We start from the raw sequence: 25,271 nt of genomic DNA, 5'->3' as shown, positions 1-25,271 counted from the left end.
AAATGTCATGTTGCCATATCATTTCTTGATTGGTCCAAATGGTGCATTTTTCCACCAATAGGAAAGGCTGGTGGGGGTTTGTTTTGGTGTTGTTTTTGCTCACAGGCTTTCGAGCGTTTTCCTTATAAAACGGCGTTTTTACCGTTTCTTCCCGCAGTAAATATAAACAACGACAGTATTCAGGAAGAAAAACAAAACATTGCAGATATTTTATCATAACTCTGGTTTTACGCGGCCGATCAACACAATTTAAAAACTGGTATAAAGTCCACACTTTGTCCGTCAGTTGTTCCGTCTGTCCTGCTCACATCTCCAATGGTTGTACACGTTGTCATTAACGTGGCTTCACGCCACATCAGCCGCTTTGCTAAAACACCGGTGTCGCACATAAGGACGCTGTCATAGCCTGTCAACCACGTTGATTAGCTGCGTATATACGAATGTGAATCGCGTGATTGGCTGGACTACGGGATAAGGTGGCCTCGTTCTGATCCCATACGGGAGCAGCCAGTCACTGACTAACACTGCAGAACAATTGTTAAAGTTTTCATTTTAATTTCAATTCAGGTGATTTTTTTTTCTTTTTTTTTGTGCGCAACGCAGATTTTCTGTGCAGAGACCGTGCCAGCAGTGCACAATTGTGCACGCGCGCAGCTTAGAGGGAACATTGCTTGCGAGTGTCGGGTCTTTTGTGTTTGTAGAAAATGTTTCATATCTTTGAGTTCAGCTCATGGAAAACAGGAGCAAAAACAAAAGTGTTGCGTTTATATTTTTGTTCAGTGTAAACGATAAAACATCAGGTTTGACCCAGAATACAGTTTGATCCACATGGTGGCGCTGTGAAAAGTGCGCGCTGTACTGGTGGCACCAGTGTCCCCAGCCCACAGACCAGTGCTGCCACTAATCGAGTTTCATTAGCAGCATCTAAATGCTGTTTAAAGGTGGACTTCATCTGTCACACAGGAGCAGTTTGGCTTCGCTTTGCTTAAATAATGACCTGGTGTATTTCTTTTTTTTTCTTTTTGCCGCCTGTCCCATTTGGTTCTTTAGCCATCAGAATTGTTGTCTGAAGACCAACAAGGATACCCAATGGATTTACTTAGCCAAATGGATCATCGTGGCATTGCCATATTGGTCCATTTGGTCGATCTTTGTTTTTATTATTTATTATATTTTATTTTCAGATGTTACAGACGGGACAGACATGAGTGAGGGATAGGAAAGGGAGAAAGAAAGAGGAAGGAAAGGAAAAACAGAAGGGGAGAGGGACAGTGAGAAAGGGGGGGAGAAAAAAAAATCTCCTGGATCACCTGTTGAGAGAAGAATAGAAGACAAGCAAAAAAACAAAAAAAACAAAGCAACATACTAAACACAACACCATCGCATTAGTCTAGTTTAGTGTAAACAGCAGTAAATACTAAATATTCAATGTTGTTGTGCAGCACGCAGGACAGATGTGCTTCGAAGTAGCAGCCAAGAAAGGTGTAATTTGGGTCTACGAGCAGTGAACACCCATGTGCATACCTGTGTGGATCAGCGCACTTGTATTCCAAAGGTTTCTCCATGTAACGATCTGCTAGGGAGTGTGGGGGGGCCACAGCCCCGTCCTCCAGGGTATGAAGCAGGTATGGAGGAGATCAAAACTCCAGACATCCAGAGGCCCCCAGAACACAAGAGACCAAGGAAGACCAACAGAGGGGCAGCCGCGCCACTGTCCCAGTAAGAGCTGAGGAGAGTCCCAGATGAGGGCTCATTCAGCAGCCGCGGAGCAGAAGCCAGGGGGAGTTGCAGTGACGCGCCCGTCAGCTCCGCCGGCAGCCAGCTGTGCCTGAGTGACCGAGCCCCAGACCGAGAGGCCGGGGGCACCCCACCTCCGAAGTGGCCCGAGCGAGCCCCAGGCTCCAGGCCCCGATAAGCGGCCGCCAAGGAGTGAGCCGGTGTGTACCCGGACGCCCATCCCCAGATACAAAGAACCACCAACGCACCGATGTCTGAGGGAGTCCACCACTGGCAGGGGAAGTGGTGGTGGGGGGAGATAGGCCTCCAAACCTTGGAGGGCCTGAGATGTCCCCAGAGAGGTGGTGTCTGATACCCAACCTGACATATAGACACAGACATACAGGCACACACAGATACAAACATCCATTCCCACCCTCATGCTCTCATATGCACTCACTCCACACTCAACCAACGTGGAGACAGACATAAAGAGACGCTGTATACACCATCACACTCCCCAAGCGTACTCTACAAACCGGGTCTAGGTACCCTTGCCCCTGGAGGGGGGAACTGCACCCAGACCCAGGTGGTGTTACCCTTTTCCCTGCGGTGGGGAGAGGCAGACCACCCCGACTCCGCAGCAGCAGGGAGGCCCCACACCCCAGACCGCAGTCGGACGGCCAACTCCTCCTCCTAGCCCCCCCGCTCCAGCAGGCCGCAGAGAACGGGGGTGAGAGAAGACTCCAAACCTCCCTCCACCCGCTCATTGTAGTGTTGATGCATGTGTGTTCTAAGGTGCAATTAAAACCCAGGAGGGCATGGAGCTACCTGCCAGAGAGCAGCAGGTAAGCGCATAGTCCCTCCTGTTAGCCCTCAATGTCTACATGTATTTAAAATTGAGAGGTGGGCAACGACGCCAGGGGTGAGGTGTACACCCTGATGGTAACTTGGACTCCGTGTATCGTGCCCACCCCCAAGATCATTTGTCATCGTCATTTGTTTCTCTTTGCATGAGCGTCCCATAGTGATGTCTGTCTCTCTTCTTGTTGTCCAGCTCAATCACAGAGGAAACAAACCAATCTGGTCTGAGACAGGACGTCACAAAGACCTTACAGGAAGCTAATCTATCATCTGATTCTTCCTGCGCTACACATTCACACTCCCACAGAATCTTACTATCATTAATGTCTGTCTTATAGTTTTATTATTTAACGTTGAGCAGTTTACGCACGAGCAGGGGAAAGGTGCATTAATCAGGGACTAGTTTTAGTGGCGGATTAATTGTGGTTTTTAAACCTGTAAAAGAGGCCGTATTGTTACGTTTTATTATTTTATTGAATTAAAAAGGGAAGAAGATACAAACACAGCTTGGTTTACTAACTAATAAGGTCAGGATTGTACTCAGTTGTAGTTATGTGTGCCTCTGCAGGTGGTTTAGTTTTTTTATTTGAATAAATTGTTCAGTAAAATCAGGGATTTGTTTACACACAAGAATCTCCAAACGGGGAATAAATGGACTGATGTTTATATAGAGCGCTTTTCAACTACATATAAGCACTCGAGGTTCTTTGTTACTACAAGATCCTTAGCTGGATTGGAAAGCACTATAGAAAACATTTACTCAGAGAAACCGAACATTTTTCTTTTGACACTCTCCTTAAACCTCAGAACAAACTCTGTGCTCACTGTGGATTCGTGTGAACTCTGACCTGAATCCAAGGTCGTTTTTTGCGAGATGCCCACGCTGTAGCATCACGGTGTAGTCCTGTCGCGTTTCTGTGGTTAATCAGAGCGAGACGACGACTCCACCAGAGGATCGCATACTTTTCATCCATGTCAGATCATTTTATCTATAAAACAGTGAAGTGATGGAAACGGAGTACTCAGGACTTCCCCGAGCCACCGCTTAGTGAGCTTTTGTTGGAATGTCAGTCATGTGATGATTACAGACCGCCGAGGACGAAATTATGGAGCAGCCGCACACACATGATGCCTGATCCCATCTGCCGGTGGATCACTGACTTCCTGTCGGACAGGAAGCAGCACGTGAGGCTGGGAAAGAATGTCTCGGACTCCCGGACCATCAGCACCGGCTCTCCTCTGCTCTTCTCCCTGTACACCAACTGCTGCACCTCCACCCACCAGTCTGTCAAGCTAATCAAGTTTGCAGATGACACCACCGTTATTGGACTCATCTCGGACGGGGATGAGTCTGCCTACAGGAGGGAGGTTGAACGTCTGGTGTCCTGGTGCAGCCACAACAACCTGGTGCTGAATGCCCAGAAGACAGTGGAGATTATTGTGGACTTCAGGAAGCACACAGCCCCACTCCCCCCCATCATCCTGACTGACACCCCCATCACCTCTGAGGACTCATTTCGCTTCCTGGGTACCACCATCACCCAGGACCTGAAGTGGGAGCCCACCATCACCTCCGTCATTAAGAAAGTCCAGCAGAGGATGTACTTCCTGAGGCAGCTGAAGAAATTCAACCTGCCAACACGGACGATGATGCAGTTCTACACTGCAATCATCGAGTCCATCCTCACCTCCTCCATCACCGTGTGGTACGCTGGAGCCACTATCAGGGACAAACAGAGACTGCAGCGTTTTGTGCGCTCTGCTGAGAAGGTGATTGGCTGCAGACTCCCATCTCTGCAGGACCTGTACACCTCCAGGACACTGCGGCGTGCAGCTCGGATCTCAGCTGACCCTTCTCACCCTGGACACAGTCTGTTTGACCTGCTCCCCTCAGGCAGGAGGCTCCGGTCCATTCGCACCAGAACATCTCGCCATAAGACCAGTTTCTTCCCCTCTGCTGTTGGACACATCAACAATAACCATATGACTGTACCCGCCACTAACACATGATCCTACGCTGTGTTCACTGCATCATTTCATGTTTGGCACTGATCACCACCTGCACTCATGTATATATCTTTCTACGTAGCACTCTTAATTCTTATTCTTATTTTTATTTTCTATGACAGTATGTTTGCACTGAAGCACCGCAGCAATTTCCTAATGTTGTAAACCTGCTCAACATTTGGCAATAAACCCTTTCTGATTCTGATTCTGACATGCTAACACATCAACACCACTGAGCTGATCGCAAGCAGGCCGATGATCATCCCACTCTGATAGATGATTGACTGTCAGATCAATAACCTGCTCACTGTTTAACAGACCTCACACACACACACCACACACACACACACTTGCTGACTGCAACAGTATCTGACGAGGTTCCTTCCCATGAGAACCGACTGGAGTGTAGATGGGCCCGAGGCGAGGGCGATCGGCATAGACTGACACACAAAGAGAGAAAGGTTTGGGAACGAGAGGAACAATAAAAGGGAAAAAAGTAGGGAAACTGGGGTGAAAAAGAGCCTCGTTGAGACGAGGAAGAACGGGAATGTCAAGAGGGAGGAAAGAATGAAGGGAGGAACTCAGGAGACGCTAATGAAAGGGGGAGAGAGGAGGAAACATTGTTTGAATGCTTCAGATGAGTTGGAGGTAAGAAAGGAGAATAAAAGCACGAGAGAAGCTGGGAAACAAAAGCATAAGAAATGTAGATGATGAGAAAGGGAAGAGGAGGAAAGCAGAAAGATGAATAGAGGAAGTAAGAAAAAGCATTAACAAGAAGAGGAGGAAGAAAAGGAAAGATGAGATGAATGGGAGAGGATAAGAACGAAAGGCAGAAACGGTAAGATGGAAAAATGAAGAAAGAAAGGAGAAGGCAGTTTAGAGAGTCGAGGAAAACTTAAGGATGAGGGGAAAAATAAGAGTTGAGGATTATAGGAAGACTATGGAAGAGGACAGAGGAGAGAAGAAGAGGAAAGGAAAATGTGTGAAGGAAAAAAGGATGATAGGGGGATGGAAAACTGAGGACTGGAAAAAGAGGAGGAGAGAAAGAAAAGAGCGGGAATGAGAAAAACCCGGCTCGTAAAATGAAGGGAGGAGTGCTGGGAAAGAGGAGGAAAAGTGGTCTGAGCAGCCTGGAAGCACAGGGAAAAATGGATATTAAAAAAACACGACTAAGGGATCAACAGAAAGACACTAAAATTGACCAAAGTAGTGAAGAAACCCTCTGTGTGCTGTGTGATTTGGATTTTTTTCTGTATGTTTATGACTGCTTTTTTTAACCGTGCTTTCTCATTTGCTGTGCTCAGGTGGTGGGCGGAGCTGAAAAATGGCGGGTGCATCAGTGAAGGTGGCGGTGCGAGTCCGCCCATTCAACTCCAGAGAGATCGGACGCAACGCCAAGTGTGTGATCCAGATGCAGGGAAACACCACCTGTGAGAACAACACACATGTTCTGTCCTTTAGGCTTTATGGGGCCCCTTACTGAGACACTAACCTGAAGATGTCCTCACAGGATCTGAAACATTCAGATGTCCTGACAAAGATAAAGAAAGGAGAACAAATAAATGAGAAACCATGGAAACAGATTACAAAGGTTTTTAGATAATGAGAGGCCGGTCACTGTCCTCATAATAAGACACGGCATAATGAGGACACACCACTGGCTAAGAGAACAGGTTGTTGTTGACAGAGTTTTATGATCACCATCTCATTATGATGTAAGGAGGATTTTTATTGTGACCTTGAATCATAAACTGTGGGTATAACATGGATATAGCCTCTATGCATATTAAAGCCTCAGGTGTAGCATTGTGGCAGCGGCCATGTTGGTGTTTTGGAGGTTAATCCTCTGTCACGAGCATTAATAAAGTTAAAACTGACCTTCAGCTTAAACGCTGTGAACCTGCTCGTCGCAGAGTTAGCCATGAAAGCAGCTGTGGCATCACTTTAATGTGGCTGAAGAATATAACAGTCCCTGGACTGTAACAGCATTTAGCTTTAGGCTAACAGTCACTATTGATTTTAATTAACAAAGAATGCTAACACTCTCCTGTCCCTGTGCGGGTTAGGGGTTTTTATGGCTTCAGCGATCCCAACGTCCTCCTGGGCTGTCATGTGACGTCTGATCCTACTGCTGCATAAACTGACAGGCACACACAGCCTGGTTATTAATAGACTTCACTGCAGCAGGGCTGTTATTGGCAGCTGTGTGTCCATCTGACTAATATTTATATGCAGAGCCCGTCATATATGCTGTGAATGCTGGGAGTGGTCACATGCAGATGTCCCCACTTCAACAGTCACATTTTGTTGCCTCCATATTTGAAAGTGAGGAGAAAAGAAATAAAACTGGAGTGTGTCCACACACTTCTGGTCATGCACTGAAGGTTGTTTCTTTATGATTCTTTCCAGGCATCTCCAATCCCAAACAGCCCAAAGATGGAGCCAAGAACTTCACCTTTGACTACTCCTACTGGTCACACACAACGGTGAAAACACTCTCTCTCTCTCTCTCTCTCTCTCTCACTCTCACACACACACACACACAGAAAACATCAATATTATAACCCAGAATCAGTGATAACAGTGCCATGTGTTTGTGTCCCTGCAGCCCGATGACCCCGGCTTCACCTCTCAGACACAGGTGTATAAGGACATCAGAGAGGAGATGCTGCTGCACGCCTTCGAAGGTGCGTCTGAACGTCCTCTCAGATGTCAAAGAATAGCCCGACCTCTGTCTGCTAAAATACAATTTAAAATTTTTTTTTAACTCTAATTAAATTTGGCAGTATCGGTCCTCCATAGTCCAACTCCGACTATGTAGCTAATGAGACTAATGGTGACCGGTAACAATGCTGATACTTGTTACTATAGTGATACTGATGTGTAAAATGAGACTGTTGATGGTGATGATGATGCTGATCATGACAGCACAATTATATTCTACATAGGCAGGCTGATAGTCTTAATGTCTAATACAGGAATAAGCTAAAGAGGACTTTATTTATAATTTTAGAATAACTTGTAATATTGTTGTTGTTGTTGTTGTTTTCCAGGATACAATGTGTGTATTTTTGCGTATGGACAGACGGGTGCAGGAAAGAGCTACACTATGATGGGCAAACAGGAGCCTGGACAGGAAGGGATCATACCACAGGTAAACGCAGTCATGTCACGTCATTACTGCTGTTGCATTAATGTTTACTGATTCAAAGGCATAACTGATGAAGAATTATATAAATGTCTGTCTGTCTGTGTGTTCAGCTATGTGAGGACTTGTTTCAGAGAACAGGAGAAAACACAGATCCTGACCTGACCTACTCCGTAGAGGTGAGCCCTCATCTAACCTGATCAGTTTTATTTAAACTGATTTACCCGATTAAACATCCATCACAGGTGTCCTACATGGAGATCTACTGTGAGCGGGTTCGGGACCTGTTGAACCCAAAATCCCAGGGCACGCTGCGGGTCCGGGAGCATCCCATCCTGGGGCCCTACGTGGAGGATCTGTCCAAACTGGCTGTGACTGGATTCACGGACATCCGGGACCTGATGGACGCCGGCAACAAAGCTCGGTCAGTTTTCTTCCGGATAATTTCAGAGGTTGAAGTTTAAAACAAAGTGTAAAAGGCTGCAGCTGTCTGAGGAAGTTTGGAAGGCAAATGATCTAAATTTTTGAAAAACATAAATCTTATTCTACTGGTAACCAATCCATCATATAATACAGCAGAATTATGTAGATCGGCACAGTAGATGGACTTGTCTATCTTTTGAGCCATGATCAGATTGATACCCAATCAGTTCATTAATCGCCCATTAGCCAATGTTACTTATTCTACACTTGTGCTATAAATGTGTAACATCTGTATTATTGTAAAGAATGAATTGCAGTAACATTAAACTAATCAAGTTTATTTCTGATTGCAGGACGGTCGCAGCTACAAACATGAATGAGACGTCGTCCAGGTCCCACGCTGTCTTCACCATCGTCTTCACCCAAAAACGACGAGATCAGATGACCAGCCTGGACACTGAGAAAGTGTGTCTGCTTCTCTGTTTTGTCCCAAAGGACTTTTTTTTCCCCCAAATGTCAGGTTTTTATTTTGATTCTCGCACTTTTCTCTTCAGGTCAGTAAGATCAGTCTGGTCGACCTGGCTGGAAGTGAACAATCAGACTCCTCTGGGGCAAAGGGCACACGGCTCAAGGTCAGAGATAATGTGGCGCAATCAGATTATGTATCTACTCATGTGCTGCTCATTGTCATGCATCCACTGCCACATTCATCATGTATTCATTGTATGTTTGCATGCAGGAAGGAGCAAACATCAACAAATCTCTGACCACATTAGGAAAAGTGATTTCAGCTTTGGCTGAAATGGTAATTCTACACTCTTCATATTTACAAGTCAAATACAGTCATGTGCAATGTGGGAGATGGTTCTGGTACATGGGAAAACTGACTGCTTCTTGTCTCTGATCTGCAGCAGAGCAGTAAAAAGAGGAAAAGTGATTTTATTCCCTACAGAGACTCTGTTCTCACCTGGCTACTGAAGGAGAACCTGGGTAAGTAGAGCATTGGTAGGTTAAAGGAGTATTCACAATGTCAGATTGAGCATAAATAAACAGTACAAGGAGTCATTTAAGGCTAACAGCTATTAGTAATAACGTCAATACTAGGACTAACAGCATGTTTCTTTGATCAAACAATTAACAAGACTTGTTGTGTCTGCACTTACAATACACCTTAACCTGTCAGGACTAATAGTACACTTTAACCTGTCAGGAATAATAGTACACTTTAACCTGTCAGGAATAATAGTACACTTTAACCTGTCAGGACCAATAGTACACCTTAACCTGTCAGGAATAATAGTACACTTTAACCTGTCAGGAATAATAGTACACCTTAACCTGTCAGGACCAATAGTACACCTTAACCTGTCAGGACTAATAGTACACTTTAACCTGTCAGGACCAATAGTACACCTTAACCTATCAGGACCAATAGTACACTTTAACCTGTCAGGACTAATAGTACACCTTAACCTGTCAGGACTAATAGTACACCTTAACCTGTCAGGACTAATAGTACACTTTAACCTGTCAGGACCAATAGTACACCTTAACCTATCAGGACCAATAGTACACTTTAACCTGTCAGGAATAATAGTACACCTTAACCTGTCAGGACCAATAGTACACCTTAACCTGTCAGGACCAATAGTACACTTTAACCTGTCAGGACCAATAGTACACCTTAACCTGTCAGGACCAATAGTACACTTTAACCTGTCAGGACCAATAGTACACTTTAACCTGTCAGGACCAATAGTACACCTTAACCTGTCAGGAATAATAGTACACTTTAACCTGTCAGGAATAATAGTACACCTTAACTTGTCAGGACCAATAGTACACCTTAACCTGTCAGGACCAATAGTACACTTTAACCTGTCAGGACCAATAGTACACCTTAACCTATCAGGACCAATAGTACACCTTAACCTGTCAGGACTAATAGTACACCTTAACCTGTCAGGACTAATAGTACACTTTAACCTGTCAGGACCAATAGTACACCTTAACCTATCAGGACCAATAGTACACTTTAACCTGTCAGGAATAATAGTACACTTTAACCTGTCAGGACCAATAGTACACCTTAACCTGTCAGGAATAATAGTACACTTTAACCTGTCAGGACCAATAGTACACTTTAACCTGTCAGGACCAATAGTACACCTTAACCTATCAGGACCAATAGTACACCTTAACCTGTCAGGACTAAAACTACACTTTAACCTATCAGGACCAATAGTACACTTTAACCTGTCAGGAATAATAGTACACTTTAACCTATCAGGACCAATAGTACACCTTAACCTGTCAGGACTAAAACTACACTTTAACCTATCAGGACCAATAGTACACTTTAACCTGTCAGGACCAATAGTACACCTTAACCTGTCAGGAATAATAGTACACTTTAACCTGTCAGGACCAATAGTACACTTTAACCTGTCAGGACCAATAGTACACTTTAACCTGTCAGGACCAATAGTACACCTTAACCTATCAGGACCAATAGTACACCTTAACCTGTCAGGACTAAAACTACACTTTAACCTATCAGGACCAATAGTACACTTTAACCTGTCAGGAATAATAGTACACTTTAACCTATCAGGACCAATAGTACACCTTAACCTGTCAGGACTAAAACTACACTTTAACCTATCAGGACCAATAGTACACTTTAACCTGTCAGGACCAATAGTACACTTTAACCTGTCAGGACCAATAGTACACCTTAACCTGTCAGGACTAAAACTACACTTTAACCTATCAGGACCAATAGTACACTTTAACCTGTCAGGAATAATAGTACACTTTAACCTGTCAGGACCAATAGTACACCTTAACCTGTCAGGACCAATAGTACACTTTAACCTGTCAGGACCAATAGTACACCTTAACCTATCAGGACCAATAGTACACCTTAACCTGTCAGGACTAAAACTACACTTTAACCTATCAGGACCAATAGTACACTTTAACCTGTCAGGACCAATAGTACACTTTAACCTGTCAGGACCAATAGTACACTTTAACCCCACAGACATGTATAGAGTTGCAGAGTTAATATCAGGCAAAGTTTAAGTACCTTAAAGGTTTGATGTGTGCTTCTTTCAGGAGGAAACTCTCGCACAGCAATGATTGCTGCGCTAAGTCCTGCTGACATCAACTACGAAGAAACACTGAGCACTCTGAGGTCAGTTACTTGGTGTAATCTGTCTATGAGGCTTTTTATGGATCAGTTAATGTGTTTTCAGGCAGCGGGTATGTTGCAAAGCTGGCATAGTCAGATTAATATAATCTAATTCGGTCCGGTTCGGTTCCAGATATGCTGACCGTGCCAAACAGATTCGCTGTAACGCTGTGATCAATGAAGATCCAAATGCCAAACTGATCAGAGAGCTGAAGGCCGAAGTGGAGCGACTGAGAAACCTGCTGTTCTCTCAGGGCCTGCAGGAGCTGCTGGACAATGCTGGTATGCACACATACAGAATAATGAACCTTATCTGCTTGTTCAGTCTGACGTTCGGGTTCAAATTCTCTTTCAGATTCTTTCAGCTTCAAAAACAGGATCAGTGCGTCTGTTCTTGCAGGTCTTACAATAAAGTTTAACGTCAAAACAAACATGAAAAAAACAATTAATGAGATGATGCTCTGACTGAAGTATTTCTAAATACTCTAAATACATCCACAACATGAGGTTAATCATTAACTTGCTGCTGTGTGGTTTTGATTTCTTGGTATGAAAAAGTCCCGTTCCTAAGTGTCACATGCACATTGATTCTTTTCTGAAGCATTTAAATATCTGGTGTCTGCGATGCTGTGAATCCATCATGATTATTTATAAGAAAAAGCTTAGAAATGTGCTGCGCATCAACACTGCTCATAAAAAGCTGGAGAAGCAGAGAAGCTCCTCTCAGACAGCAGAGTTCATTTCTATTGTGAACCTTATGCATTGCTAAACACGCAAACGCTGTGGATGTGATACTCAGACTGTGCTTCATATAAACATGGAATGCAGTCTGTTTACGGCCTAATAAACTGTACACATCACATGCTGTTGTTCTTTCATTTGGACCTGGTATGAACAGCACGTCTATGTGCAGTATGCTGTAGAGACGGTTATTTACAGACAACAGCAACTGTGTGTGTGTGAGAAGATATTTACAAGCTGTCGTTACATAACCAGGATTGCTGAGATTCCAGCATGTTAGAAATTAAATCTCCTCCTCTTCACTTCTTCTTCTCTGCTCTCTTTCTGTGTCTCTTAAAGTCAACAACAACAACAACATCAACGGCCCCGGTGGTGTCGCAGGTGCGTCCCCCTCCCCTCTCCAGCTGGCTCTCACATCCAATGGGATCACGCCTGAGAATGGCTCCGCCCCTCCAGGTCACTCTATATGTTTATGTGGATTATTGGGAATCCAAAAAGACTGTGCCTTTGTCTTTACTAGTTTAAATTAAAAAAATACAGAAGTGGTTCATCATGTTTTCATAATTAAATGTTTTATTTCCTGTGCAGGCGCTGAGCCGGCATCTGAAGGTGACACGCCTGCTGACCGTGATCAGCTGATTGAGGATGGAGAGGAAAGGGTGGAGGGAGAGTCCACAGAGAACATCAGCAAAGAGGAAGCAGCTGAGAGACTGATGGTAGGGCGAGACGTTTTATCACCTCGCACTTTTCCGGGTCATAATTCCATCATATCTAAATTTGAGAAACATATACTCTTAGATCCAGTGTGACTTCCACTGTCAGAGAAATCTATTACTTCTTTGATAGTTTTCTGGAAATCGATTGAAAAGAATGAGAAAAAACAGACTTAAAACTTCAGAACGTGTCTGGGAATCCTCATATTTTTAGTTTTTCTCAGTTTAAGAGAAATTCAGCAAAAGTTTTCTGTACATCTGTGATTACACTGCAAACAGGAGTTGCTGAGCACTATTTCACCTTCTTTGAATGAGAATGAAGAAGTTTTATTGGTATATGTTTACAATACATGTGTGTGTTTTTGCATGTAGGAAACAGAGAAAATCATCGCTGAGCTGAACGAGACGTGGGAGGAGAAACTGAGAAAAACAGAATCTATTCGTTTGGAGAGGTTAGTTTTATTTGAATCTGAGCTTTTTACATGTTTGCCTCTGTCCGTAGTTAATATAGTGAACATGTTTTGGTGTCACCTGTTACTTTCTTAAACGTAACGACGATATCATGAACATCAGCATTTATACCGCTGCTGAGGGCAGCTCTTTTTCTCCTGAGCCACTCAGACAAAACCTCAGGGCAGGTGTAGAAGTGGAAAAAGTCTCATCTTTTCAAGCTGCTGGATCGTCCTCTGTATTAGCTTGAAATCTTGGCGCTTCTGCACTGACACTGATAAAAAACAACAACTCATGTCTGTGACCCGGCAACAGCTACCATGCGAGGTTTTGTGTCAGCAGAGTGACACATCTTTTGGCGTTTCCCACTGTTCATGAAGGCAAAAAAAGGTTTAACGACCCTTTATCCACTGTGGCAGACGAGGCTCATGGGAACTGTAGTGTTTACAGCACAGGTGGAAAAGCTGAGTGTGTTTGTTCACTAACTCACAGATGAAAACATTTGGAAACACGAACACAGAGGGAGAAAAAAAATGGATGATGATTGATGTCTCTGTCTCTCGCTCGCTCCCTCAGAGAGCCCCTCCTGGCAGAGATGGGCGTGTCCATAAAGGAAGATGGAGGAACGCTGGGCGTCTTCTCTCCTAAAGGAGTGAGTGTATATTTAACCCTTTCTCTCTATATATACTGTTGTCAGTCTGTTCTGTGTCTGCAGACATCTTTGCAGAAAATGTTATTATGTAAGCTCTGACAGTCTGTGGGACTGGTTTAGTAATACTTTAACTTTAGGATTGTGTGATCCCTGGCTGCTGACACACGATATGCAGGTATTTGTTAGGAGCTGTAACTCCTGCTGGTATTTTAAAACAGTGTATTTAATTTTTGGATTCACCTTTATGTCAGGTTAAAGCTACTCTTTGAGTTGGTGTGTTTTGTTAGAACAGCCGATAAATTGATTTTACAATCAATCAATCATATAGCACATTTTTAAGACCGAAGTACACCAAAGTGCTTTCCAGTAAAATCACAATAAAATATAAATTACAAATATATAAAATATAAGATGATTACATAATCTAAATACAGAGCCAGATGTAATTTACTTCATGCCTGGGAGTGTTCGTCCAGTCAGAGCTGAGTGTCTGCTGCTCATAAGCACCTGTGTCGACGCGCACTCAGCTTTAGAAGTGATGATGTCACTGTTTGATTTTAAGTCTCTCTGGTCTTTGCAGTAAAATCGCTGCAGTCTGCTGAGCAGATGTTTGAAATCCAGATTAAAACTCAGAGACGATAAATCGTGCAGCAGCTTTTCTCTCCGTACCACCACCTCACCGAACATCTTTAACTCTTCCCTCATAAAGACGACATCTGACAACCTTTAATGACTTCAGGTGAACTTCGACTCAGTGTCAACATTTAGTAGTGTTGTCTTCATTCATGGTGTGTTGTTCACTTTGGTAAATGATGCTGTTTATAAAAGTGCTTATAAAAGGATCTGACTGAATGCAGTCCTGGCTCCAGTCACATGTTTAGTACTAGTTAAAAGTTAACAGCATCCAATCGTGTTTTACATGACCCCATCATGTAAAACTAAAGTTAATGTAATGTCTGTGTGTGTTACAGACGCCTCACCTGGTCAACCTGAATGAAGACCCTCTGATGTCCGAGTGCCTCCTCTATTACATCAAGGAGGGAGTGACCAGGTCAGCAGTGATTTCATCATCGGTCATTTAGTTCATCAGTTATTTGATCATTTTGTTGGTCTTTGCTCAGAAAATCTGATAAATTGAGTCTAAAGTGTGAAACGTTTTAGCCATCCTGTGCAGAGACCAAACGTCAGAGACGCCTCGGCTCATCTCCATGTGAAAGCAACAAATTACACACAGACACAAGTCCATCACTAGTTTAGCTGCTTTACTTCATTAGTAGAAAAAGTAATGACACTGTTTACATGTAGTGCATGCAGAAATCTGCTCGTGCAGAGGTTACCACACCGATAATGATCCACAGAGTCATCGTGGAGAACAATGAGTTTCATTACGTATCTTATCAGACACGACACTCGCTGTTATCTAACAACTACTTTATGATCTTGGACATCAGAAGCTCCTCCGTTAGTTTTATTGCAGGAGAAGTTGCACCTTCATCTTTATTCCTGGTGGAGTTGTATAACTAGCTTGGCAGGTGTTTACATTAGTTTTTTCATCTGTCTGTGTGTGTGTGTGTGCGCGCGCCAGGGTCGGGCAGCAGGACGTGGACATTAAACTGTCGGGTCAGTTCATAAAGGAGATTCACTGCGTTTTTGTCAGTGAGACCAACGAGCAGGGAGAAGGTGAGATTTTTACTCCTTGCATAAACCTTTGCTCACATGTCTGACACTCTGATGCCTGATTGGCTGTCTCTGCTCTGCTGCACTGCTGTTTTGTGGTCACACAGCTTCATTGTGCGGAGTTTAAGCAGCCTCAGTCCTGTGGTTTGATCAGCTCCTGTAGTTCACTGTGCAATAACCTCATTATGAACCATGGGTCCTTCAGTACTTTATACACACCAGAGAAACATGTTCTACACGTTACCTGAAGCTGTTTAACATCTGAAGTTATAAAAGAATAAAAATACAAACTACATTTGTACAAATTACTTACTTATCATCGTTACTACCTGCTGCATCATAGTTGGCCTCTTCTACAATCTGCTGCCATAGATCTCCTGTTCCAGTGCTGGAAGTTTTTCTTTTTATTAAACGTGGTGTGAGTTTCTAATGATGTAGTGAGCATAGCTGTCAGTAATCCTTGTGAGCAGTCTGCCCTACACACAAAGCACAGCGCACACTTTTTGTTTCTATTATAGGATCTATATGATGTCATAAAGAGGTCATATCAATAGTATACCTGTGAGGGGAGTCTGCCGTCAAAGAAAGGAGCTACAGCAGCTTGTTTCAGACAGAGGGGCCAGTGTGACATAAATAAAAATGATTTTAAACTGTGAGTCATGCTGAGCTGCTGTGGCAGTGTGAGACTAACAGAAATAAAAACATGGATCTGGAAATGCATTTTTAATCAGATTTGATTTGCATCACTCCTCAAAGTAACGTTTCTGACATGTTTCAGCAGCAGCCGGGGTTAAAGTCAGACCTGCAGGCAGCTGAGTTGATCATTAACATGTGTAAGTCTGGAATGAGTCACAGTGGCAGACAAATGTGCTCTTGACTTCTGTCACATTACACCTCCTGATTCCACTGGCTTATAATCATCTTTAAATATTGAAAGCACACTCGAGCCTCTCTGAGAAGGTTTCTGAAGAGTTTGAGACCAGAAGGACAAAGAAGGTCCTGCAGTGCTTTTATGTACCACATGATGGCTCCGCATGATGTGTGGATTCGAAACTTTGCAGCCAGAACATGCTGATAAGAAAAGTTTGAGCACTTATATATGTATATATAGATTCAATTAGTTACTAACACTAAAAATATTGTTTTGATTGCTATTGCAATTTCATTTTAAATATACAAATGTGGTATTATATATACATATGTCATGAAACCTGTGCTAATTTGCATAAATGTACACTAGATTATGGGGCAAAAATTCCTGTTTTGTTTTTTTTGTTTTTTTCCATGAGCGTCTCACCTTAGAGGTCTGGTCTGTGTCCAGGCTGTAGTTCTTTGTTCTCGGACTGTGTGTAGAGTCTGAAGCTGCAGCTCTCTTCCTGTTTTCATTAAAAGTTATAAACAGGTGTGTGTGCGTGTGTGTGTGTGTGTGTGTGTGTGCGTGTGTGTGTGTGTGTGTGTGTGTGTGTGTGTGTGTGTGTGTGTGTGTGTGTGCGTGTGCGTGCGTGTGTGTGTGTGTGTGTGTGTGCGTGTGTGCGTGTGTGCGTGTGTGTGTGTGCGTGTGTGTGTGTGTGTGTGTGTGTGTGTGTGCGCGCGCGCGCTCAGTGAGTGACTCTTTCTTCTTCTCTTTCTGTGAAAGCTGCCAGGAAATCTGTCAGGTATTAGTCATTGCTACTCGTCATGGTGACATCATCCTCATGTTCACACCCATGTTTCCTGTGCCTTCCCCGCCTCCCTCCTCCTGTCCCAGACACCCCTTCCTCACCCTCTGTCTGTATATCTGTGTGTGTGTGTCTGCTGCTGTAGCACGATCCCTGGTTTCAGTGCATGTCTGTATGTGAGACCGAGAGGCCTCTGTAGTTGTGGACATACCCCTTTCAGATCCAGGTCTCTGTCTCTGGATTGTGGATCAACCTTTCTAGTAATGTTACAGGATACAAGCCCAGATATTAAGGTCCATGATAAAGCCTCCGTCACTGCTGCGAGTCCTCCCATCAGACTGTTTCATGCTCATGTGTCATATCAGACAGAGCCGGTCTCCTTGTGTTTCACAGAGCTGTGTTTCAGTTCTCCTGATGAGTTTTTCTTGCTTTGCTTGGACTGTCTGTGTCTCCCTCTGCAGTGGTGGTCACTCTGGAGCCGTTAGTTGGAGCAGAGACCTACGTTAACGGGAAGCAGATCACCGATGCTGTCGTATTAAAACAAGGTACAGAAACACACCCGGCAGCTTTTCTTACGAGTTCACTGCGGCTTTAAACAAACAGGAAGCACCTGCCATTACACTGCTCCTGCAGCTGTTACATCAGGTTTCACTTTAGTTTACAGCTTATTACACACGAACATGAAAAACAAAGCAGGTTTGATCGATGGAGTAAACACGCCACCCAAAACCTGCAGGAGACCTCAGACTCCGTTTCCTGTCTGTTTCCGTCTCTAGGTAACCGCATTGTGATGGGGAAGAACCACGTGTTTCGGTTCAACCACCCGGAGCAGGCGAGGCTGGAGAGGGAGCGCAGCGCCACGATGGAGCAGCAGGGGGAGCCGGAGGACTGGAACTACGCGCAGAAAGAGCTGCTGGAGAAACAAGGCATCGACATCAAGCTGGAGATGGAGAAGAGTTAGATGCACCTTTACTAGACCCTGAAGTGTGGTTTTCAGATAGCATCTGTAGACACACTGTAAACCACGTCAGATATCAGAGCTGTTTCCTGATTATTGATCGTCTGATTGGTTGGTTGGTGTGTGCGTGTGTGTGCTGCAGACTGCAGGACGTGGAGACTCAGTACCGTAAAGAGAAGGAGGAGGCTGACCTGCTGCTGGAGCAGCACAGACTGGTGAGTTTCTCCTTCAGGTGAGCTTGTGTGGTGACTGCTTCAGGTGTTTTACCTTCTCTGTGTGTGCAGTAGCCTACGCAGACAGCGACAGCGGGGACGACTCGGACAAACGATCCTGTGAGGAGAGCTGGAGGCTCATCTCCTCCCTGAGAGAGAAGCTGCCAGCCAACAAGGTATCAGCTCCTCATAATCTCCTCGTTCATAGCTCCTCATGTAGCTGTGACATCCCATAGAGACCTGATAGGATCGTGAAGCAAGCTTTTCTGCTGACAGGGACAGTCATTGGAGCAGATTAATGTACCTGTGAGCTGACCTGTCTCACCTGTATGTCTGTGTCCAGGTGCAGTCCATAGTGAAACGCTGTGGTCTGCCCAGCAGCGGGAAGAGGAGGGAGCCTCTGCGAGTGTATCAGATCCCTCAGAGGAGGAGGATCAGCAAAGACCCCAAACGGGTGACCATGGAGGACCTCCGCATGCAGGCCGTCAAAGAGATCTGCTACGAGGTCTCACAAACACACACGTGATATCAGAGTGTTCTCTGACTGGTTTCAGAGGGACAGATAAACATTTTAGAAGTTATTCTCATAAATACTCTTATATCTCTACATTCAGGGGCAAAGGGTTAAAACTTTACCTTGAAAAATACACTGGACCTTTCAAAACCCAAACCCTCCTGGAGATGGCTCCAGGTGGACACTTGACACTGGTCTGTAGTGTTGGACCAATTTGGTCCATGACTAAGTCAGACAGACTCTGTTAGTTAGACTCCATAGCTCCAGTCAAACGCAACAAATAAGTGGTAAATTGTGAAAATCATACATGATGCATTTTCCAATAAAACCAGGATCACTAGATTGTTACAGACCTTGCTGTGTAACCATAAACTCTTTAAAAAAGGTAGTCATAGTAAAGCCACATTACCTTTTCCTTTCCAAATTTTGAAGCCTGGACTGTAGCATTTAAGAGTTAAAAACATGCATCCGTGGACTGTACGGGAGTGTCACACTGACACTGGTGCCTGCGATTAAGTGTAAAGAAATAAGTCCACTCACTAAAACTGGAGCACAGAGTTCTCGAAGGTTTGGTAGTAGAGCTAGTACCCATGGCACAGTGTTGATTGGTCTGTTCAGCCTGTGTGAGGTAAAATATGTGATCGTCTTAAGATATCGCACCAGAACATACAGAGGCAAATTATAAACCTGAGTGGGTTCAGATTTGCCCATTTTTGTGGGTTCTGTGCACTCAGGCCCTGCTCTACGGTGTAGATGCCACTGAAGTCCATTGATAGGTTGTGGTCACGCAACCTTACAGTGGACAGGTGCATAGATGCTAAAAATGGGTTATTGTAACCAGTCGATATGAGGTTCCTAGGCCACATGATTATGTCATAGTGTCTGATGTAGATAAGAACCTCGGGACCCTAATATGTACCTGCGTGCCAAGTTTGGTTGCTCCACTCCTGATTGTTTAGCAGTCTGTGGAGAGATTTGGAGAACAGTAAAATTAACCAGCACAAACAGTCCAGAGGACATTAGAGGAGGAGCTTTTTTTTCTTTTTTTAAACCTGTTCCTCTGTATGTGGCGCCCCCCTCAGGTGGCTCTGGGAGACTTCCGTCACTCCCGTCAGGAGATCGAGGCGCTCTCCATTGTCAAGATGAAGGAGCTGTGCCGCATGTACGCCAAGAAGGACACCAACGAGAGGGAGGGCTGTGGCCCAGGACGTCTGCGACACTGTGGGCATCGGAGAGGAGAGGAGCCCTCCCGCTGAAGAGGGGGGAGGAGGAGGAGGAAGTGGTGGTAGTGGAGGAGGAGAGACAGGGGAAGGTGGAGAAAAGGCAGGCGTGTACGACTTGAAGGCTCACATCGATAAGTTGACAGATATTTTGGAGGTGAGTTATGCTAATCTTGTTTTCTTCACGACCTGAGAGGCGCTAGAGGAGCAGAGCTAAATGTGTGCGACTCCTGCAGGAGGTGAAGCTGCAGAACAACATGAAGGACGAGGAGATCAAAGCTCTGAGAGACAGAATGATCAAGAGAGCGTCATACCTCTTCAGGTATGTTCGCACCTCCTGTCCCGCCCCTTCAACCCATCACCACCAGAGTTAACCGTTGTTTGTCTTGTTTCCAGGACGACGACTTGAACGGCGAGGGAGGCGAGTCCCCTCAGAGAGAGAGAGAGATGGAGATAGGGACGGGGATGATGAATGCCCTAGCCACCCAGAGGTCAGAGTTCAGCGGCTGATGGAGGAGGACCCGGCGTTCAGGAGAGGACGCCTCCGCTGGATGAAAAAGGAGCAGCAGCGCCTCCTGAACCTGCAGCAGCAGAACATCACCAAGAAGCTGCGAGGACAGAACCAAAGCCAAGGTGAGCTCGGGGGTGTGGCCATACCGTGATGGCGAGGGTTCCAATAGAAGTCACTGCAAACGATCGTCATCAATAAACCCTTCAAATGATTGTTTATCTGTACTTAGTCGAGTCGGTTGCTTATGCTGTGACCATCTTTAATTTACAGTCTGTGCTCTGTCCCTAACTTTACTCCTCCCCCAGCTCCAGGTCAGAACGCTTCATCCCTCCGCAGGAATGCAAGCTCAAGTTTCCCTTTAAGAGTAACCCTGCCCATCGGCTGTCATGGGGACCCGCCAGTGCCGCTCTGCAAGCTCTCGGTCTGGGGGAGGGAGGAGGAGGTGATGGTGTTGAGCAGAAGGAGAATGGAGGAGGAGAAGCTAAAGGTTCTCCCTCACCTCCACCTCCCCCACAAGGTCAACTGCCTGGTCTCTTGCCCCTCCCCTTCCCAGCTCAGCCCCCTCGCATGCGCACCCCAAGTCCTCATCGCGCCTGGCAGCAGCGTAACCAGGGCAACCAGGGTGGCTATCACTACAACAACCAGGGCAACAACCAAAACCAGCAGCGTCGTTACCGCCGCAACTCCCTGGACAGCTCGCCACAGGGGAACGGGAGCTACGACAATGACCAGCACTTCAGCAGTGGTGGCAATGGTGGCCACCAGGGGTGACCAAGACAGAGGAGGGGATTTCGACCTGGGCCAGGTGGGGAGAGAGGAGGAGGAGGCAGAGGAGGAAGCAGAGACAGAGATGGAGGCTTCCATTATAATCAACGCCAGCACCATCAGTTCCACCACCACCATCCCTACTACAACCCCCACAATGCACCATTCCAGCCTGGACCTCACCCTCACCCCCATTACCACAGCCTGCCGCGCTCAGGGGCTCCACCCCTTCCTGCTGACATGCTACTTGGCATTATGCCACCGCCGGGGGCGTGGAGCTTCAACACTCCGCCCAGGATGAGGCGGCAGTTCAGCGCACCGGACCTCAAAAACAACAACAAGGAGACGCCGATCTGACCTCTGACCTCCTGAATACGGAGACTCCTGATTGGCTGCGGGACACAGGGCGATCCTGATGCTGTAGAGAATCGGCTGAGAGTGTGCGCGCGTGTGTGCAATTGAGCACTTTTACACACCCTGTATCCTCTGTCCTGCTGCGTGTGTTTGTGCTTGTGTGTGTGTGTGTGAAGCTTGAATTAGCAAAGGTGAGCTGTTAGCGACACTGACGTGCAAAAAGTGATTTTGAATTTGTTTTATTTTATTTTATCTGTTATGTTGTTCTGTCAGACTTTGATCACGTAGTAATTTAGCCTTTTTTTATTTTTTAAATTTCACCGATGGCTGGTGTTCGGGTGTCGATCATCGTGTTAACAAGGTGCCTTAAAGCCAACGTGTCTGCTGGTGAAGCTAATTTTCTTTTTAAAGATCAAGTATGTTTGTTAGTAGGGCGGTGTTTCTGGGTTAGAAGAGTTTTTTTTTTTTTTTAGTGTTAGCAAGTGAAGAGTAGGTGAAATTGTGAGCTTAGCCTAGCCTACGCTGCATTCAAGTTCCATGGGAATTACAGATTGTACAGCTTGTTTAACTCACTTCAACCCTCAAACTGATGATTAAGAGTTTAATCTGGAGCAGTTCCCAAATGGTGATTAATATTAAAATGAAGTTTATTTTTACTCGTTTATTTAATCATAAATACAATAGAGCCCACTGTGCTTGTATTTAGCATCTGCTGCAAACCAAAAAAAAAGTATACAGTTCAACAACTTAAATATGCAGAAACATATATATTACATGTGAGTACATTTTCTCAATATTTAATTCTTTGAAAAACACACTGATAATGTTGCCTTTTTTTCCTGTCATATTTACCACCTGTGATCTGTTTTTGATTGAAGCTTGAAACTTGTATTTACATCTTCTCCCATGTGATTTGAATGCAGCATCGCTGAGTGCTACAAACCAAAGAAAGCGGCTGTGTGGCACCTCCTAGTCAGGGTAAAAGCATCAGTGCAGGAACAATAAGTGCCAATGTGGCTTTTGTAAAAACGCTAAAACACGCAGAGTTCCAAAAATGGAGAAGCAGGCGAGAAAGGCGAGTGCAGATGCCCCCCTGAGGAAGAGGAGGTGCAGAGAGGAAGAGGAGTAGGTGGTGCGCTTGTCTTATCTGTCAGATGTTTGTTTTTAAGAGCTGTGTGTGTATATTTGAAGTGTTAAATCTGATTTTAAACACATGAAACGTGCTGACGGTAAGTTCACAGTCTCTGGCAATCGTGGGAAATGCAAGTGATGCGTAACACATGATGATGCCCCAAGGTGGGAAATGTGGGAGCTTTGAGACAGAATCCTGAAGGGATGGATTAGTTTATGTAGGGCTGGATAAGGAAGGAATTCTGGGAGATGTATTGAGAAGCAGAAGGTTTTGAGGAAGAGAAGAAGAAGCTGATATACAGTAAGCTTTTTTTTTTTTTTTTGAAGAAGTAACAGACACTACAGCATGTCGGGTGTGATACAAGATTCGTGCTGTAAGGACGCGACACTTTTTACTTTATGTCCAATTCAAAAAGGATGGGAAAATTCACTGCTGCCTTCCTGCCACGTCAGGATCCTGGAAATTGTGGCCTCCACCTGTTTCAGGTTGCTTTTAATTTCTTCTCGTTTTTCAAACATGACATTTGCACACACATACTTTTGCTGGTGTTGTGTTCACTTCACATGTGTAAGACAGGAAACAAATTTCCAGCTTCCTGCGTCCCAGCGAACGCAGCACCCTATGTGCGTTTTATTCGCACTGAATTAATGAAGACAAGTTTACTGCCAGGAGGAGCTGGGAGAGTTGGCGATACTGCGCACACTCCACCCACTCAAAGCAGAGGATTGTGGGAGTTAACAAGTGGAGCAACTATGAGCTCTGTGACTTTTAAGGCTTTTTCATAAAAAGGTTAGATCCAACCAATGGCAGTGCTCCTTCCCGCTGCAGGAGGGAGTCAGCGCCATGACGATGACAATAATTGTGATGAAAACAAAAGAAGTGATTGCAATTGTCCTGAGAAGCATGATGTCAGCAGAATCTCTGGAATTGGTCAATCACAGGACAATCGCTAATCCTGCTGCCACTGCCGGGCCTGATGGGAAAATATGTTTTTTTTATTTTTATTTTTTAGATTTGTTTTTTTCATTTCCAGCTTGGGCCTCTGATTGGCTGTTTGTTTTTCCTTTGTGTATTACATCATGTACTGCGTATTTTAACCAACCTCCATGTTTGACCTTTGGTTTATGATGTCATCAGTCATCTTCACTTATTAATATAATTATCCTAAAGTTATACGTGTCATTAATATTTGGTTATTGTGGATGCTGCTAAAGGGAGTTTCTTTGCCCTCACACAAACCGTTGAGTTAGTGTGTGTGTGTGTGTGTGTGTTGAGCGTCTGTTTGTGTGTGTTTGTGGGTTAATTTAGAATCAAACAGTAAAGTTTGTTTTACTTCATAAAGCTGATTTTAGTCATTATTCTTTTTCTTTGGTTAGTTTTGTTGTTTTTTGAGGTGGAATGGGGGAGGGACTTAGAGGGGGTGGGGTGTTGCCATGGCAGCCATGACTCGGCAGAATTCCAGAACATTCTAGAACTCCCCTCACTGACAGGCTGTGCCCATTCCCTGCACCTCTGCTCTAATCATGACCTCAGAATCTGTGACATTACGGCGCAGTGTCGCTTCAGAACTCGAAACACGGATATGGATATGATGACATCATAGTGTAGCCCTCTTCCTGTTGGCCCAGACCCCCTCAGTTGCTTTTTTGTTATTGTTGTTTTTTCTCTCTGTATGTGTTGGGTTGTCTTTTGTTGTTGTTTTGTTTGTATCAGGAACCAATCTCAGGCTCTACCTGCAGACAACATGATGGCAATAAACTGTCTCCAAGATTCAAAATAAGGCTCACTTCTTGTGTTTTTATTGGGTCTTCATCCACAAAGGATGGCTATGGAAGCTGAGAGGTGTCAGGGCACTCAAACATTGTCTTAAAACTGCATAATTTCTAGTGGCCAGCAGGGGGCATCTCCTGGTTGTTAAATGATTTCCATGACTAAAATGAGCCTGCTGTTTACTGGTCCAGATCCACTGCCTGTTTGAGAAAATAACTTTTCGTATTAGTTTGTGGTAGTAACGGAAAATTGTGAAGTAATAACCCAGAAGTCTAATTTAAAAACAATGTGTTTTTCCAGGGTGCAAACAAGTTTCCCCATATAAGAGTTGCTTTAAATGAGTCCTAGAATAGAAGAATAGAATAATGATAACTGAGATAGAATAGAAAGGACAAAACAGAAAGTATTTTTCGTTGCAAAGATCACAAGCAAAAAGAGCTGTTCATTTATGCATTTTGTGTGTGTGTGTGTGTGCGCAAGGGCGTAGATTTGGTTTTGGCATTGGTGGGGACGGATGATTCAACCACTGAACCCTGCCCTGTTTCTTTTTTTCCCCTTTTTGTCTTTGCTTCTTGATAAAAAAAAGGGAG

At 44.6% G+C, this 25,271-nt stretch overlaps 1 pseudogene across 1 annotated transcript; it reads left to right on the top strand.

Annotated features, from left to right (window-relative positions):
• Window positions 1-5,885: 5,885 nt before the first annotated feature.
• On the top strand, window positions 5,886-22,499 carry LOC146672582 (kinesin-like protein KIF1C; annotated as a pseudogene). Its single transcript, XR_014910363.1, has 26 exons — window positions 5,886-6,017; window positions 6,997-7,073; window positions 7,196-7,274; window positions 7,641-7,741; window positions 7,849-7,914; window positions 7,981-8,159; window positions 8,512-8,623; window positions 8,713-8,790; window positions 8,898-8,963; window positions 9,070-9,148; window positions 11,279-11,357; window positions 11,488-11,636; window positions 12,435-12,551; window positions 12,684-12,811; window positions 13,181-13,260; window positions 13,835-13,910; window positions 14,882-14,961; window positions 15,496-15,590; window positions 18,022-18,200; window positions 18,344-18,422; window positions 18,491-18,591; window positions 18,759-18,920; window positions 20,012-20,306; window positions 20,386-20,475; window positions 20,546-20,819; window positions 20,972-22,499. The product of XR_014910363.1 is annotated as a kinesin-like protein KIF1C (transcript).
• Window positions 22,500-25,271: the final 2,772 nt, after the last annotated feature.

The sequence above is a fragment of the Rhamphochromis longiceps genome, linkage group LG3 (genome assembly GCF_057381845.1).
Source record: "Rhamphochromis longiceps isolate RC_006_pf linkage group LG3, R_longiceps_female_GT1.1, whole genome shotgun sequence".
NCBI lineage: Eukaryota > Metazoa > Chordata > Actinopteri > Cichliformes > Cichlidae > Rhamphochromis > Rhamphochromis longiceps.
The sequence above is the reverse complement of the archived record's forward strand: the minus strand, read 5'-3'. Positions and strand labels throughout refer to the sequence as shown.